Source organism: Salvia hispanica, chromosome 6 (assembly GCF_029641045.1).
Source record: "Salvia hispanica isolate PSC_SH4W2 chromosome 6, Shi_PSC_v1, whole genome shotgun sequence".
NCBI classification, from domain to species: Eukaryota; Viridiplantae; Streptophyta; class Magnoliopsida; order Lamiales; family Lamiaceae; genus Salvia; species Salvia hispanica.
In genome coordinates this window covers 27,614,280-27,631,536 of record NC_142697.1, presented here as the reverse complement: position 1 = coordinate 27,631,536, position 17,257 = coordinate 27,614,280, and the positions used below count along the sequence as shown (strand labels likewise).

The 17,257-nt window shown below is 40.5% G+C and overlaps 1 pseudogene; it reads left to right on the top strand.

Moving 5' to 3' along the window:
• Positions 1-9,188: 9,188 nt before the first annotated feature.
• Positions 9,189-16,359, top strand: LOC125206483 (putative metal-nicotianamine transporter YSL8; annotated as a pseudogene).
• Positions 16,360-17,257: the final 898 nt, after the last annotated feature.

Below are 17,257 nucleotides of genomic sequence, written 5' to 3'. Positions count from 1 at the left end.
ATTTGGTAATATGTAGTAAGTACTATATCGTTATTAGGAGTACAAATCGATAAACCTCCGGTGGTGGAGCATCCGCGCTCCGGCAGCGGCAGCAACCGCGAGTTCAACAGCGCCGGCGGTGGACAAACGTCTCTGCATTTTATCAAGCAAATTAAGTTGCCTGACAAATCTATTGATGCAATCTTGGAGACAATCTTCCCACTGATCTGCATTTACAACAGAAATAATCAGAAAAAATTATTGCCATAATTGCAAGCACACCTCCAAGCCCTAATTTGCACTTCATATTTCTAATTCTTTTTTATATTTCTTTCTCTACGTTGATGAATGATGATGGGTTTATATATAGATTTTTTATACCAACTTTTGAAGAGAATTTACCCACAAATTATAAGTACATTTTTGGTCGATTGACGTATTAAGTATTGTAGGGATCAGATCACTAAGGATTCACAAATTACCGGGACCTCTTTTTATTGATTGAGTCTGAGATGGCTAACCTCAGAAATACAAGCCAATACAAGCGTGATACAAAGATTACACACTAATCTTGGTACAAGAGATTACAACTGAAGAACCCTAGACTAAGTTCAAGTATCACACAGAACTTGAGTCTTCATCTTCTTCAATAATCCTGCACACTTAGGTTTCACCGGTTACCACAAGGAATGATCCCGCAGGATCTAAACATACAATGAAAACGTGTAAGACAAGGTTACAAGCACTGGAATATGGCTCAGGTCGCAACAGGCGACTACACCGGGCCAAGAACCTCCCCAAAGCTTCAACCAACTGTCACAAGGGAGTATTACTGAATAAGGACCCCAGAAACCTTAGGTTTCACCGGTTACCACCACAGTAGGCCTCCTCAACACGCGGACCACCACAAGACTCTCTGAACACAGTCACAAACCAAGATCTCTCACAACACCACCTCCAAGCTCAGAAGATCGGTCACAAAAAGAAGACCGAACCCTAGGGTTTGAGAAGGAAACCGAAGAAGTTGCCTAACACTCAAACTAACCGATAGATCTCTTAGGAACTGAGAATCATCGGTGGAAACACAAGCTTGAAGGAAAACTCCGACTAGGGTAGCCGGAAAACTAGAGAGAAGGTAGAGCAGATTCGAAGAGAGAGAGAGAAGTCGGACATTTCAACTGAATGAGGAATGTGAGAGGTCAGCCTTTCACTTAACAAACACACTCCTGATCCAACGGCTGTCCTCCAGGATCCGCGTGGAGCTGCCTACGTGGCGACCATCCGAGCAAGCAGGTAAGTGGCTGGCCAATTATCACATTGGGCCTGCACCAGAGTCTTGGGCTCAAATATTAATTGGATTAGGGCCAGCCCAAATAATTAATATGTAAGTCCAACTCTCAATGGTCCACAAATATTCAACATTCTCCACCTTGGACCTATTGGGAGCACATGGGGAGAGCCTTAGTCAGCTGTTGCTTCATCACAGCCTACAAGGCTACCTCAAGACACCAAAGAGTTTTAAGGCTCATTAGTCAAGAGAGCAGCCAGGTTGCCTAACAAGACTCTAGATGGCAAGCCAATTAGTCTTGTAGGACTTAAGCTACCTTGTGACTTCAAAGAGTCAGCAAGGTCTTTCCCCGCGACATGCAATGCACATGCTCAACCAAAATCAAATGCAATTTTTTGATGCATGACAGCAACTTATCCACAGTAAGACATTTAGTACCCATATCAGCAGGGTTATGATCAGTATGCACTTTTTGTAAAAGAACTTCACCTTTTTCCACAACATCTCTAATGAAATGCAACCTAACATCTATATGCTTAGTTCTATCATGGAAAACAGGGTTTTTACAAAGTTGAATGGCAGACTGACTATCAGAATAAAGCACAGGAGCAGACTTAATAAAGTTGAGTTCAGAGAGAACTCCCTTTAACCAGATTCCCTCCTTCATAGCCTCTGTAATGGCTATGTATTCTGATTCTGTTGTAGACAGAGCTACAATGTGTTGGAGTTGTGATTTCCATCTAACACAAGACCTGCAAACCTGAAACACATAGGAAATTGTGGACTTCCTCTTATCCTTGTCATTAGCATAGTTAGAATCAACAAAACCACACAACTCAACACCTTGATCATGCTTAGAAAAACATAAACCATACTTAGAAGTATTTTTCAGGTATCTAAGCAACCATTTAAGAGCCTCCCAATGCACTGGCCCAGGGTTAGACATGTATCTACTCAAGCAAGAAACAGCATAGGCAATATCAGGCCTAGTACTAACCATAAGATACATCACAGAGCCAATAGCATTAGAATAAGGGACCTTTTGCATAGCTTTTACCTTAGATTCAGTTGTAGGACAAAGGTCCTTACTCAGCATAAAATGAGCAGCTAAAGGAACAGAAGCAATTTTAGCACCAAGCATATTAAACTTTTCAAGAATTTTTTGCACATAAGGTTCCTGATGAAGGACTAGAGAAGAGGACTTTCTATCCCTAAGGATACTGATCCCCAAAATCTTTTTTTGCATCACCAAGATCTTTCATGTCAAAATTTTCACACAAAGCACTTTGCACATGTTTAGTAGACTTAATGCAAGGACCCATGATAAGCATATCATCCACATACAGAAGCAAGAACACTGACACTTTATCAAGGTTTTTCACATACAAACAGGCATCAAAGGTGATCCTAACAAAGCCTTAACTTCTGCATGCATGCATTAAACTTGATATTCCACTGCCTAGGAGATTGTTTAAAACCATACAAAGCCTTCTTAAGCAAAACACACATGATTGGGAAAGTTAAGATCCACAAAACCCTCTGGTTGTTTCATGTATATGGGTTTATCCAAATCACCATGAAGAAAATCAGTTTTGACATCCATTTGCTTTAATTCCCAATTAAAATGAGCACATAAGTCAAGCATTACTCTCACAGTAGTAAACTTAACCACAGGAGCAAAAATTTATGTATAATCTATCCCCTCTTGCTGAGTAAAACCTTTGGCAACCAACCTAGCCTTGTACCTCAACCCCTCAATCTCATCTTTCAACTTAAACAACCACCTACAATCAACTACAGAGGCACCAAGGGGGAGAGGCACAAGGATCCAAGTATTATTGACAAACAAAGAGTGGATTTCTTCTTGCATAGCTTTAAACCACATATCTCAAAACTTGGACTTTTGAGCCTGCTTATAAGATTGAGGCTCATTTCCATCAGATTCAAACACATTAAAATCTAGGGCAATTAAATCCACAAAAGAACCAAATCTATCAGGGGGTTTACCAACCCTTCTAATCCTATCCCTAGTTAACTGATAATTATGTAAATCTGGATTATTATTGGGTTGTGGCTCACCATCAAAAACATTTTCAGGATCAGGGTCTTGGTTTTCCAGAGGGAAATCTTCTTCATTAAAGATGACATCCCTACTAATCACAACCTTGAAACCAGGTTCTTCCTTAACCCACACCCTATAACCCTTAACACCATCAGGATAGCCAACAAAAACACCCTTCCTAGACCTTGGGTCTAACTTATCTGTTTTTGAATGAATAAAAGCATTGCACCCAAACACCCTAAGGTGTGACAAATTGGGTTTTCTTTCAGTAAAAACATGCTCAGGGCATTGCCCTTAAGAGGAACAGAAGGGGATCTATTTATCAAATAACATGCAGTGTAAAGGGCTTCACCCCAAAACCTTTTTGACAAACCACTCTTAGACAGGAGACACCTGACCTTTTCAAGTAAAGTCAATTCATCCTCTCAGCAACTCCATTTTTGGCACAAAGAATCCATTTGAGCATTGCAAAACTCAAAGCCATTATCTGTCCTAATGGTCTTGATACACTTTCCAGTTTGATTTCCAATTAAAACTCTCCAACTTGAAAAGGTTTGAAAAACATCAGACTTATGTTTTAAAAGAAAACACCAAACTTTTCTTGAAAAATCATCCACAATAAATACGAAATACACAGATCCAGAGTGGGTTGTTACAGAGGCAGGCCCCAGACATCCATGTGCAAGTACTCTAAGACAGATTGACTAACATTTTCAGTCACAGGGGTGGGAAAAGACACCCTATGTTGTTTTTCCACCACAAAAGTTTCACAAAAAGGGAGCTCATTTTTTAAATCCAACTCACTTAAAATTTCAGAATTTTTCAAAAGTTTAAACCCCTTCTGACTCATGTGCCCAAGTCTATTATGCCATAGTAAAGCCTTATCCATTTTAGCCAGATTTACACTGTGATCATAACTAGTTAGAGGCTTAGCAGTACACACATACAAATCACACTTTTTTACAGCTTTAAACAGGCATAGCACACCCTTACAGATCTTCATAATACCCTGCCCCCACTTACCCTCAAAACCCTCAGATTCAAGACAAGAGTAAGACAACAAATTATAACTTAGATCAGGCACATATCTCACATTTTTCAAAGGCAACAAGTATCCATTCTCAAACTTTAAAATCACATTACCAATGCGAAGAATTTTACACTTCTTGTCATTAGCCATAGACACAAAAGCATTTTCAACAGGTTTGAGAGAAGTGAAAGCATCTTTGAAAGGGCATATGTGAAAAGTGAATCCTGAATCAATTAGCCAGTCATTCTTGGTAAAGAAACACTCAGAGGCAGAGTTTACAGAAAAAAACATCATGGTTCATAAAACAAACACCATCTGCACCATCTTCTCTGGATAGATTTGCAACAGACTCCATCTTCTTATTACCATTTGGATTCTTACCTATCTTGGGTCTAGAACATTCTGCCTTGTAATGACCCACTTCACCACAATTAAAACATTTTCTTTTAAACTTAGGGTCTTTTCTTTTAGACCTAGACCTGACTCTGTTTGTCTTCTTACCATTCCCAGAGGAATTACTGCCATCCCCTCTAGATTTAGATCTCCCTCTCACATTCAAAGCCTTAGTTTGAGAGGATTTAGGGTTAAAGTTTTCTTTAAGCTCCAATTCCTTTGACTTTAAAGAACTGATTATTATGTCTAGAGGGGCACTATCCCTTCCATACTTTTTAGCTGCCTTAACATCACCATAAGTATCAGGGATAGCATTCATGATGGCTATGCTAGTATACTCATCAATGGTTTTATCTCCAGACCTTTTAATGTCCTGGACCAATTTTTGAAAAGTATCAATATTATCATTGATACGCTCGGATTTTGCACTATTTTAAAGCCATTATTTGGTCTGTTTTTTATGTCAAATGCACTCTACACGTCCATTATTTGCATATTTTGTCTATTTTGGTATTTTGACGTGTTTTGTGAGAAATGTGCATAATTGAGCCGAAAAAGGGAGTCAAAACGCAAAGTCTGGAAATCTGAATTCAGACGGCGACCGACTACCGCCGCGGAGGTGTGCGGCGACCGCCGGCGCCCGGTGGGTAGAGCAATGCAGCGGTCCGCCTCGGAAAAATACGCTTGGAAGAGAAGTCTCGCCCGACAACCGCCGGAAGTCATGCGGCGGTCCGCCGCCGGAGAAACAGACTCTCTGGACTCCAACGCGGCGACCGCCGGCCAAGGTGCGGCTGCCCACCGGAGAAAGGCGGCGAATCCGAGATGCCCTAGATTTGCTCCAAGATTTCTCATATTTTGGAGATCTTTTCCTTCTACAACAAGGACTGGTTTTCCCCTATAAATAAGACCTCAAGCTTCATGAAAAAGATAGAGCTTCTACTTGCAAAATAATTCATAGAGATCAAAAGCTAGAGTACTTCATCTGTGCAAGGAGTTGGAGAAGGATTTCAAGAACATCAAGAATGACAAGGATTCAACCTACGGGTTTTTTTTGCTTTAGTTTTATGTTCCAATTGTTTTCCCACCAATCTATGTGTTTAGCTTATTTAATCATGTGTAACTAAACTCATAGGATTCTAGGGATATGTTAGTAACGACTTTGGTTATACAATTCCATTTTTCTATTTAATATCCGTTTTGTATTTACTTAGTTTCTTCCCTAAGTTAATCTTGATGCTTCATGATTGAATGACACAATCGTGTATGATTTAACACAACTTGCTTCATAACTGTGAGAGAGTTCTAGCGAGTTAGATCCACTTAGTAGATGCTACAGTTAGCTTCCCTTAAAACGACACTGTTAATTGAGAGTGAGGACTTTTCAAGGGTCTTAGGAGCTATTTGGAGTTACGTGTTAGGATTGACAACCCTAATCTTGTAATCAACGTTTGCATCGCATGAGCATAAGTTAGGCGACTCGTCCTATCAAAGTAATAACTGTGCTAGGGTATTGTAGTTTGGAATTTGTATAACCATAACTGTGAACGCACATCCCTGGGATTCCTTTATCTATATAGTTTGTGTTTGTGTTTTATTCGCATTTAGTTGTTAATTGCTTTTTATTGTTTTCTGTTTTCAAAGTTTTCCAAAACCTTCTGTTCTCCCAGATAGTAATTGAGTCTTAGTAGAGGATAGACACTTTGTGTTTGCCTTCCCCGTGTTCAATATCCAGTACTGACCTTTAGCTATACTATGCATACTCTGAATACTTGCAGGTTTATTTAGTGCTAAAAATAGTGTATCAATCATCTATGTCCTTTGAAAGATCCAATTTAAATTCAAAAAGCTTTTCCAGAAGATACATCCTGGAGGACATAGAAGTTTTAGTATAGAGAGTATCCAGCTTAGTCCACATCTCACTGGCAGATTCAATAGCCCCAACCTTTCTAATCACAGAGTCAGAAAGGTTGAGGATAATTGAGACCTAGCTATTCATTCATTTCAGTCTTTTTCTCAGCAGACATATTTTCAGGAAGAACCCCTTCAATGGCTTTGAAAACCTTTTTGCTGAATCAAGACACATTTTACCTTCGGTTTCCAAATAACAAAATCATTTTTCCCATTGAAGGGGACAATGCCAACTGGCTGGGTCATTTTGAGAAAGATCTTTACACGCACAAAAGAACCTACAACACCAAGGGCAAAACAAGCAACTCAGTTTCACAGATAGTGGATTTAAACAAGTAACAATCAAGGAATCCACTAGGAACAGATATGCAGAGATTTTCATGCAATAATCACAGATGCAACTAGCAGCAAGCACACACGCACAGGAAGAAAAACTCAAGGTGATCCCAGACACACTATTATCAAGTCTAGGGGAGTTCCTCCCTATCTGTCACGTGTACTCTGGCAAGAGGATTTCCCAGTTCACAATCACCCAATGTATGGGGGCGCAGGGGAACACTCAAGGCGGTTAATGGCACAGGGTGGATAGGTAATTCACTCAAGACACAGAAACTGAGCTCTGAGATACACACCTTGAGTAAGAAAAGAAGAGCAAGCAAGCAGCAGAAAGAAAATAAAGCAGTAAGCACCAAGAACATGCAAGAAAACAAGAGCACAAAACCTAGACAGCAGCCAGCGGTGATATGACCACGGGTGCTCGACGTCAAGGGTCCTCCCTTCGACGTGAACCATGGGTTGATTGGGGCCCAAGGATGAAAGAGAAGAAATTCCAAGGATCCAATAAAGCTAGAGGGCCTCCCGAGGATGCGAGGAATAGAGAAGGCTCAGATTTGAGGACAAATCCTTTCCAAGAAGGGGGGGATGATACGATCATGGAGGTTGTGCGTCAAGGATTTCAGCTACAGCTGGATTCAACTGAAATCCGTTCTATCGAGATGATATCCGAAAGCTATGAAACTGCCACCATTGTCTTCGTCTTGGAAACAGCTTCGCGTGGGTATCTTGCACATCCCAATCGGAGTCCGAATGAGGGAGTTATGGCAGTTTTACGGAAGTCGCGCAGAGAAGGCCGGGAGCTTCGGGAAAAACGCCCGGCCGGGCATTTTTTATTGTGCAAAACGCCCGGGGACAGGGAAAACGCCCGGGCCGGCCATTTTGGCATGTGAAAAACGCCCGACCGGGCGATTATGCCGCTTTTTTAGATTTTGTGGGCCAACTTTCTATTTTTGGACCCATAGTATAAATACCTCTTGATGTCATTTCTTTTCTTTAGGGTTTTGCTGAATTATATGCTTGAGAGCTTTGTTTCCTCTTGGAGAGGGTTTCTATCCAATTCCTAGATTTAGGTTGCTTGAATCCATCAATTGCTAGTTCAAGCATGGGATTTCCATCAATTGCTAGTTCAAGCATGGATCAAGTAGAGGTATGCTTTGAGATTTGTGGTTCCCTTGAAGATTTAGCCATGGATGCATGTTAGTATGTTGTAAGTGTCTTAGCTTGTCTCATCAATGACTATGTATCACAATTTCCACTATATCCAATGTTACTTCTTGTTTTGATCATCTTAGTTTCCTAAATTCTTGTTGGGTTGCCATTATTGATACAATAGAAAATCTACTTCACAAAAATATTAGATCAATCACCTACAAATTGGGTAAATCCTTGGAAAATGGATCACAAAATACATGGATCCACATCATTTGGTATCTAGAGCCTAGTACCCACTAGGTGTTTGATCTATTGTTACTTTGGGTTGGGTTATTTTTCCTTTTGTCCTTTGTTTTTGCTCTGTTTTGTTGGGATGATCGGATTGATCAATTGTGCTTAGATTAAGCTGAATTTGGTGTGTATGATCTATGTTATGTGACCTATGTATCTGCAAAATTTCATCAAAAAATTACTTCGTTTTCCTAGTTAACCGTGGAGATTAACATCATTGCCCTGTTTTGGCATAGTTGGGGAAAACCATACAAAACCTATCCAATTATCAAATCTGACTATATATGGCTATTTTTCCCTTGATCTAGACTTGGTTGGAAATCTAACCACCAAAATTCATCCAAATTGGGCGCGGGAATCAATACCAAAAAAAATCATAAAGATCAGCCAAATTTCAGCAAAAGTGTCACCCCTTGTTTGTTTTTCTTTGACTTGCATCTTGCTAATATGTGTTTATGGCTTTGTCTTCTTGATTTTGTTGACCAAGGAGTATACCTTGATTGATCCACCTCAAGCACTTAAATCTTGGAATTGGAGTTGTGAGTGTGAGTGAATCCACCTTTCTCACAATACTCTAAACCTTTGTCGAGAGTTATTGGGGAGTGATTTGAGGGGGGTTTGGGACATCAAGGTTGAGTTCATCTTCTTAAATTCTACTTTCTTTTATTACTAACCTCTAGGACTAGTTCCTAGTGTTTGTTTGATTTGTAGGTACTTACTCTATGCCTCCTCGCACCCGGTCCAACAAAATGGCGGGGACAAGTGCGGAGGGGGAGGAAACAAGCATGACTCACCCTATACCCAATGGGGACCTTGTGAGCATGATGGCCCGTATGATGAAGGAATTCAAACAAGAGATGATGATCCAAATGGATGTGCGAACAAAAGACTCCATTGCTCGATCAAAAGAATCTGAAGCCCGCATGCTTGCCGCCCAAAACACATTATTTGAGGAGTTCAACACCTTGAAGGGAGGCTGCACATCTAGGACTCCTACTTCTAGGGGTAACCATCTACCTAATGTTGCCCCGGAGGAGATGATGGAAGAAGTGGTGTATGAGGGATGGCAACAGGGGAATGATAGAAATAGAGTCAATCACATGGAGAATGATCGGTTTGGGGGAAGAAATGGTGCTCATGGCCATTTTAAAGGTGACTATGAATCAAGGTACCATGGAGATGGGCTTGATAGAGGATATAGTGGGAAACGAGCTCCCAAGTCTCATGGAGAGTGGCATTCTAAGAGGGTGAGAGATCATGTTAGCCATAATGGGTTTGAGAGGCCAATTGAAGAAGAAGTCTCATATAAAGCTCGGTTGAGGCCTACCTACCCACATGGTGGTGTTGACACAAACCAAAGAGGTAACTCATCAAGTAATTTGACTACATCCTCTTCTTTCCATATCTCACATAAGTCTCTTGATGTATATGGAAATATCTCCTCTTCGATGAGCTTAATCCAAATTAGTAGAGAAAAAGAACGAGAGAGAGAGAAAAGGCTTGAGATTGAATGTGAGTCTAAAAAGCCAAGAGAGCGTGACAAAAGACAAGAGTGTGAGGTGCAAAAGTCAAGAGAGAGTAGTGGGGGTGAGAGAAAAGAAAAATATCAAATGAGAGAAAAACCACAAGCACAAGTGAGTAAAGGGTGCTTGTTAGATTCTAAGGTCAACCTTGGGTGGGCACCAAATGATCCTTTGCCTCTTGCCCTTGGTGAGGAAACTAAACCCTTACCCACTAACACTTCTTCTATGTCTTTTTGTGTTCATGAATTTGTAGGAAATTTAATTGAAGGCATGGAAGTGAGGCATCATGTTGTACATGGCTTGGAAACTACTCACCCGGAGAAGGAACAAGAGGAACGAGGGCAAGTGGATGAACTCCTTGCCCAAGGTTCAAGTGCACTATCCTTATCTCCTTGTGATGTTTCATTGAATGAGATTATATTAGAGAAGCCCCTTTGTGTTGATAAATTTGTTATTGATGTCTTGTGTAAAAAGTGGTCTCATGAGCTTGAAACTTTGAATGCTAAATCTACCTTTGCACCATATATTGATCCTTTCTTGGTAAAATCAAGCATTGAGAGACATGACATTTCTCTTGTGGCTTCTACCTTGAATGTTGGAGTGACTTCCTTGTATGCTAAGATGCCTAAGCTTTCATTTGTTGGTAATTTTGAGCTTCATGTGTATGTGGGTGAGGATAGTAAGACCAAGAAGAGTAACGTGGATAATGACTTTAGAACTTGGTGTTTGCTATGTCTTCATTGCAAAGTGGTTAAACCCTTCAATGGGATTGGAGTGTTCTATGGTCGTTTTGTGAAGGATTTTTCCACTCATATGTCTCTTGTTGATGGTGTTGTGATTAATGACATAAAATTGCATCGTTCTCATGTTTGTGGTATTATTTTAAAATTGTTGGAGCATTTGTGTGGGGGTAATTTGGAAACATTTCTCTTGATACTTGATGTTGCTTCTCATAAGTTCCCCATGCATGATGTTGTTCTTACTCTATATGTTGTGCATGAAGGTATATGGATGCATTGCTCATATATTTTTGATCATTTCTTGAAATTGTTGGGACAATTAAGTGAGATCCCTTGTAATAAACTTGGTTTGTTGGTTGAGACACTTTCTTGCAAACTTAATGTGAATTATCATAAACCTCCTCTATATCCTGACCTAGAGTTTGTCAATTTATGGAAGAGAACTTCTTATTTGAGCAAGAATGGTGTGTTAATGATTGAAAATGATTGTTCGTTGCATGAGCGTGGGAATAAGATTTTTGTGCTTAGGCCTCTCTTGATAACTTTCCATTTTGCACCATATGAGGACCCTTTCTTGTATATGCCTTGTCTTGATGAGAATGCCAAATCTTTTGTGAAGATGTTGAAAGACATGGGTATAGATAATGTGGAAATGTTTGAGGCAAAAAGAGTCAAATTGTGTGAAGCTTGTGTCTGGCATAATACTTGTTTTCATTGCATGACAATCAAGCCGTTTAGTGGGGTTGGTATCTTTTATTGTCATTTTGTCAAAGACTATGCATCACATGGTTTTTTTTGGGACTTCAATGTAAAAGATTGCCTGGGTATTTGTTTCAACATAGCTTATGTATTAGTTTTGAGCTTGTTAGAGTGTGTCCACCGTCGTGGTATGGTGATTTCTATTAGAGTCGTTAGTGGTCTTAATCTCTATCATCCTACATGGATATTTGATTTGATCTCGTGTTATTTTATAGGTGTACGGAACCCGGATTTGAGGGCAAATCCTTTCCAAGAAGGGGAGGATGATATGACCACGGGTGCTCGACGTCAAGGGTCCTCCCTTCGGCGTGAACCATGGGTTGATTGGGGCCCAAGGATGAAAGAGAAGAAATTCCAAGGATCCAATAAAGCTAGAGGGCCTCCCGAGGATGCGAGGAATAGAGAAGGCTCGGATTTGAGGACAAATCCTTTCCAAGAAGGGGAGAATGATACGATCATGGAGGCCGTGCGTCAAGGATTTCAGCTACAGCTGGATTCAACTGAAATCCGTTCTATCGAGATGATATCCGAAAGCTATGAAACTGCCACCATTGTCTTCATCTTGGAAACAGCTTCGCGTGGGTATCTTGCACATCCCAATCGGAGTCCGAATGAGGGAGTTATGGCAGTTTTACGGAAGTCGCGCAGAGAAGGCCGGGAGCTTCGGGAAAAACGCCCGGCCGGGCATTTTTTACTGTGCAAAACGCCCGGGGACAGGGAAAACGCCCGGGCCGGGCATTTTGGCATGTGAAAAACGCCCGACCGGGCGATTATGCCGCTTTTTTAGATTTTGTGGGCCAACTTTCTATTTTTGGACCCATAGTATAAATACCTCTTGATGTCATTTCTTTTCTTTAGGTTTTTGCTGAATTATATGCTTGAGAGCTTTGTTTCCTCTTGGAGAGGGTTTCTATCCAATTCCTAGATTTAGGTTGCTTGAATCCATCAATTGCTAGTTCAAGCATGGGATTTCCATCAATTGCTAGTTCAAGCATGGATCAAGTAGAGGTATGCTTTGAGGTTTGTGGTTCCCTTGAAGATTTAGCCATGGATGCATGTTAGTATGTTGTAAGTGTCTTAACTTGCCTCATCAATGACTATGTATCACAATTTCCACTCTATCCAATGTTACTTCTTGTTTTGATCATCTTAGTTTCCTAAATTCTTGTTGGGTTGCCATTATTGATATAATAGAAAATCTACTTCACAAAAATATTAGATCAATCACCTACAAATTGGGTAAATCCTTGGGAAATGGATCACAAAATACATGGATCCATATCAAGCGGTTACTACCAGCAACAAAAGCCCAAGCCTAGGGTTCTAAGAACACAATAAATGAGAGGTTCAACCAATTTACCAGAGTGGGAACCCTATCGTTAAGGAAAAACCGACTATACCTGAGAGCCTATACCGGAGGCTTGTGCTTTACTTTGAAGAGCCCACCTCCTTTTAATTTGCGACCCGGCGTGCCTAAGTGATCCCCCCGTGGCTCTGATACCACTGTAGGGATCAGATCACTTAGGATTCACTAATTACCGGGACCTCTTTTTATTGATTGAGTCCGAGATGGCTAATCTCAGAAATACAAGCCAATACAAGTGTGATACAAAGATTACACACTAATCTTAGTACAAGATATTACAACTGAAGAACCCTAGACTAAGTTCAAGTATCACACAGAACTTGATTCTTCATCTTCTTCAATAATCCTGCACACTTAGGTAGAAACGTTAGTACCACAAGGAATGATCCCGCGTGATCTAAACACACAATGAAAACGTGTAAGACAAGGTTACAAGCACTGGAATATGGCTCAGGTCACAACATGCGACTACACCGGGCCAAGAACCTTCCCAAAGCTTCAACCAACTTTCACAAGGGAGTATTACTGAACAAGGACCCCAGAAACCCTAGGTTTCACCGGTTACCACCAGAGTAGGCCTCCTCAACACGCGGACCACCACAAGACTCTCTGAACACAGTCACAAACCAAGATCTCTCACAACACCACCTCCAAGCTCAGAAGATCGGTCACAAAAAGAAGACCGAACCCCAGGGTTTGAGAAGGAAACCGAAGAAGTTGCCTAACACTCAAACTAACCGATAGATCTCTTAGGAACTGAGAATCATCGGTGTACACACAAGCTTGAAGGAAAACTCCGACTAGGGTCGCCGGAAAACTAGAGAGAAGGTAGAGCAGATTCGTAGAGAGAGAGAGAGAAGTCAGACATTTCAACTGAATGAGGAATGTGAGAGGTCAGCCTCTCACTTAACAAACACACTCCTGATCCAACGGCTGTCCTCCAGGATCCGTGTGGAGCTGCCTACGTGGCGGCCATCCGAACAAGCAGGTAAGTGGCTGGCCAATTATCACACTGGGCATGCACAAGAGTCTTGGGCTCAAATATTAATTGGATTAGGGTCAGTCCAAATAATTAATATGTAAGTCCAACTCTCATTGGTCCACTAATATTCAACAAGTATTATACCTAAATTTATGAAAAATGTTACACTTTTTTACTCCAAATGAGACGTTCCTAACGTACCAAAATTGTTCATCCGCATTCACTACAATTTTCCATAAGTTAAAATTTAATGTACGTTGATTACTGATATGAAAAAGTTAACGGTTCGATTAGATTCATGAATATCTATGGTAAGTTGGATCCACTTCTTGGGCTTAAATAAATATTAAGTGTTGGACTTGAGTTTTAATTCAAATGGGGCCATATAATAGTTAAGTTGTGGGCTCAAATTATGTATGTTTCGACTCTTTTTACGAAATGCCGTGGACTTAGTAAATTTGTGGCCCAACATATTTTTAATTAATTCTAAGTAATCATCTTCGGTCTTAATTAATTATTTTTATGAGAAAGTTAGGATAAGTAGGACTTGAGTGTAGGATGCATGTACCTATTAGGATAGTTGTAGACATTTTGTTTAAGTTTTATAGCTTATTTTTTTTATTGTGGTTTCGTAAGAACAAATGTAAGAGTAGATTAAATCCCGAAGGTGGGAAATTTTATGGAAAATATTGGAAGTATATTATGTGAGCTTTCTTTCAAATAAATAAAATACGGAGTAAAGTATGTTTTCAGTTATTTAAATTTCAAAAGTATTTTTCGTATTTTATTTTGATAAATACCAATCTGTGTTGGGCTAGAAAGGGGAGCAACCCTACTATGGTAGTTTAGACTAATCAAATTCAAATTTCAGTGTGGATAGTGTCCCTACTCAGACCCAAATTTATGGACTGGCTCGAATAGCTCATAATTCGAATAGAGTTACGATTAAAAATATTTTACTTATAAAATTTCAGTATAGCTAACATGAAACCCTTAGATTGGGATAAATTAATTAATTTCTTATCTTGCGGCAACAAGAAGTGCAGATGAATCGATCGACTACAGACTTACATATCCAAGTGGCACTGCAATTGCTCATCTCATCAACAACTTTCACACTCATGGAGAAAACCTAGCCAAGTTAATCACTTTTACACACACATATATTCAAGTTATGGAAGTGCAACGGAAGGCCGATTGGTACCATGGCGAATCCCTTGACTTCAATAACTTGAACATTCACACGGTAATTGATTTTTCGAAGTTTATACTCCTAATAAATTCTGCTCTCATTTTGATTTCATTGTTTAGATCACTATTGCCACGGCCATGATTCTTGGCAATGGGTTTTACAACTTAGTTAAAATCCTAAGCCACGTCTTATTCGATTTGTACCACCAAATACGCAACTGCTATGCCCTTCCAGTAGGCGGCCGCAGCCCTACGCCTCTTGCCCTATCCTACGATGATCAGCGTAGAGCCCTGTTTTTCTTAAAGAACAAATCCCCATTTGGGTTGGCACTTCACCCTTATATTAGTAGATGCTACTATTATTCCTCACATATTCACCCCTCTAAAATGGTACTCCCTCTGTCCCAAGATAAGTGACTTGTATTCCTTTTTGGGGTGTCCCACTATAAGTGACCTATTTCCATTTTTAGCAAAAAGTCATCTCTCTTACTTTATTCTCCACCTACTTTATTCTCTCTCCTCTCCTCTACTTTTTTTCTCTCTCATACTTTACTCTCTCCACTTTAACTTATTTAAATACAATTCCTTAAATCCCGTGCCCAAAAGAAGTGGGTCACTTATCTTGGGACGGAGGGAGTATTAGATTGTAGTAATATTTAAATTTGCACCTACGGTAGCCTTTTGTAATGCCTACAGATCCGGCCTCACGGCTTGGCCCTTGTCTGACTTTCATGAGAAATTTGTAATATACGTTGTCAGTGCATGGGTCGGTGTGACGACCAGCTATGTATCCGCTTCTACAAACCTAATCCAGGACTTCAAGACCAAGTACATGACCCTTGCGTCTCCACGGTCTAAACTCGCCAGCTAGATCATTGGCACTGCTATGGGGTGTGTCATCTCACCTTGTGTCTTTTGGATATTCTACAAGTCCTCTATTAGTCTCGGAGTGCATGGCTCACAGTATCCAGCGCTGTTGCAGCCTTATATCGCTACATAGCGGTGCTTGCAGCGGAGGGGAATTCGTCCTTGCCCAAGTTCGGTATCGCCTCCTTCTTTGTGTTCTTCTCTATGGCCGTTGTCATCAATGGTATCTGGGATGCATAGGGGCCGAGATGGGGGAGGTTTATTCTCATTCCTTTCGCTATGGGGATCTCGTTCATTACCGGGGTGAATTATGCTGTTGATATGTGTGTTGGGAACTTAATTCTTTTCATATGGGAACGGGTTGACAAGGTCGAGGCATTTGCGTTTGCGCCCACAGTTGCTTCATGATTTACTTGCGACGGGTTGTAGACACTGGTGAGCGTGATGTTGAATATGGGTGGCGTGAAGCCGCCTCTTTGCATGAGATTTTAGCCCATAAATGTGAGTGGGAATGTGGTTAACTTCTTGCGGAGATGCTAAACTAAATCCACATTGAATACTCCTATGAATATCTAACACACAACTAGAAAACCATCTTTTTGTTACACTTCAAAATGTCAACTAAAAGTTGTTGTTGTGGCACTTTATCTTTAGTAACTCTTGATGCTAGTGTCATGGGGCATGACACGAATATTGAAAAACCGCACAACAGAGATCGATACTCAGAAAGGGACACGACATGGATATTTGGAAAAATGCACGACTCAAATAACTTGGGACTGAGTGAGTACAAATCAGAAAGGGGCATGACACGATATTTGGAAAAACGCACGACTCAAATAACTTGGGACTGAGTGAGTACAAATCAGAAAGGGGTACGACACGATATTTGGAAAAACGCACGACATAGATCGATACTTAGAAAGGGGCACAACATGGATATTTGGAAAGATGCACTACTCAAATAACTTGGGATAGAGTGAGTACAATCAGAAAGGGACACGATACGAATATTTAAAAAAATGCACGACATAGATTGATGCTCAGAAAGGGGCACGACATGGTTATTTGGAAAAATGCACGATTCAAATAACCTGGGACAAAGTGAGTACAAATCAGAAAGGAGTACGACACGGATATCTGGAAAAATGCACGACATAGATCGATACTCAGAAAGGGGCACGGCATGGATATTTGAAAAAAATGCATGACTCAAATTATTTGGGACAAAGTGAGTACAAATCAGAAAGGGGCACGACACAAATACTTGGAAAAACGCACGACATAGATCGATACTCAGAAAAGGGCACACATGAAAAATGCACAATTAAAATTTCTAGGACAAAGTGGATACAAATCAGAAAGGGGCACCACACTTGAGAGAGAGACC